Source organism: Terrapene carolina, unplaced genomic scaffold (genome assembly GCF_002925995.2).
Source record: "Terrapene carolina triunguis isolate 2854851 unplaced genomic scaffold, T_m_triunguis-2.0 Scaffold842, whole genome shotgun sequence".
In the NCBI taxonomy this organism is placed as follows: domain Eukaryota; kingdom Metazoa; phylum Chordata; order Testudines; family Emydidae; genus Terrapene; species Terrapene triunguis.
The window spans coordinates 279358-281585 of NW_020665193.1; positions in this window are offsets into that span (position 1 = coordinate 279358).

Sequence of the window (2228 nt, forward strand, 5' to 3'; positions counted from 1 at the left end):
CCTAGGGAGGTTGTGGAATCTCCATCTCTGGAGATATTTAAGAGTAGATAAGTGTCTATCAGGGATGGTCTAGACAGTATTTGGTCCTGCCATGCGGGCAGGGGACTGGACTCGATGACCTCTCGAGGTCCCTTCCAGTCCTAGAATCTATGAATCTATGAATCCCTTGGACCGCACTGCTTCCCACAACCCCGATTGGCCTGGAGCGGCGAACCGGGGCCAGTGGGAGCCATGATCGGCCAAACCTGTGGACGCGGCAGGTAAACAAACTGGCCTGGCCCACCAGGGTACTTACCCTAGGGTGACCAGACGTCCCGATTTTATCGGGACTGTCCCAATATTTGCTTATTTGTCCCATGTCCCGACCTACCTTCGGTCGGGATGCGAATTGTTCCGATATTTTGCCTCCGCTCACAGGTAGAGCGGAGCCCGGAGGGGACTCGCGCCCCCCCGCCTGACTCTGCCCCCTCCTTCCCCCATTGGATCCCTCCCCAAATCCCCGCCCTGGCCCCACCTCCAGCCCTGCCCCCTCACTGCCTCATTGGATCCCTCCCCAAATCCCCGCCCTGGCCCCACCTCTTCTCCGAGCACACCGCATTCCTCCTCCTCCCCCCTCCCTCCCAGGCTTGCACTGATCAGTTGTATGGCGGTACAAGCGCTGGAGGGAGGGGGGAGGTGGAGACGAAGCGGAGGCAAGCTGGTGGGGTGGCAGGGCGTGGAGCTCCGGTGGCTGGTTTTTTTGTTTGTTTGTTTTTTCTCTGCCGCCGGCTTTTTTAATTATTATTTTGCTGTGCCCCCCCGACTCCCCGCGTCCCCATATTTCACCTGTGTGATCTGGTCACCCTAACTAACCCCGGCAAGCTGCGTGCCAAAGGTTGCCAATCCCTGGACTATAAGAACAGGGTGCTTGCCCATGGGACTCTGGGCTCGTCTTGCCACAACTCCAGGAGCATCGGATCATGACCGACAGAGCCTGGCTCCCCTCTGCGACCAATCTGGCTGGCCACTAGATTAATCCAGACTCTGGACTGGGAACTATAAACATCGACTGGCAGGACTGTGTGCATGGTGTGTGTGACTGAAAAGCATATGCTAACTGCTGTATTCTCAATAAATGCGGTGTGTTGCCTTCTCCCCTATAAAAGATCTCATGTGCATAACATTTTGGGGGGAGAATTGCAAAAGGGGGAAGAATAATGCATTGTAATTGTATTGTTGAGAATTCTGCTAAAAGGTATACCATACACTCAAAAGCGATCGATCATTCAGGTGTGCACACCCCCGGTCATAGAGATACCAGGCAGTAAAGAGGGAACCATTTGTGGTTAATATTGTATTCACTGTTGGTATTCTGTGAACTGACAGTTTTGATGATTAAAAGGTATACACACCCTCGGTCACAGCAGGGCTCGAAAAAGGAGAAAGGTTTAGCATTCCTTTCTCCACCACGGACTGCTGGGGGAGAAATAATTGAAGGTGGGTATACCCCCGATCGTAGCAGGGTCGGGCAATTGGGGGAGGATTAGAGTCCTCGCTCTGACCCATCTGTCGGGGAAAACTATAGAGATAAGATATGTACAAACCGTCTAGGTATATACACCCCCGATTGTAGAGGTACCAGGCCATAAGGGGGAGGGTTAGAGTCCTCGCTCCTACCCGTCTGTTGGGGAAAAATTGCATAGGTGAATATACCCTTGGTCGTAGCAGGATCGAGCCCCAAAAGTAGGGGGCTTAGAGTTTCCCCCTCCTGCTCTGTCAGGCAGAGTTCTTTTTAGTGGGGATAGACTTTTGTGTTTTGTAAGTCCCAGCACGAGTGTGGGCACGGAAGAGTTATAAGGTAAAAGAGATTCATAAAGAAATATGTTCAGGTGGTATATTCAATGTGAGACCCAACTCTGAAGGATATAGGAGTGTGGGCAAATAGTGGTAGCACCTGTGTAAGAAATGTTTAAAAATGTTTAAAAGGAAGCAATCCAAAGATGATACTTTGTTCAAATACTTGGAATGGTGAAATCTGAGTTGATGAAGGTGTCATTTTGGGAGAGAAGCAAGTGAGTTAAGGAAAGAGAGTGAGAAGTGAACTCTGCAGAGGCTGGAGGGAATTACAAAGGAAAAGTGTTAGAGAAAAAGAATTCTTGGTTTCTTTGCAGCTATTCTGAAGGGAAAAGGGGCCCTTTTCCAAAGGAATGTCTGTAAATAAGCCAGGCAAAGAGACAATCGGATTTAAA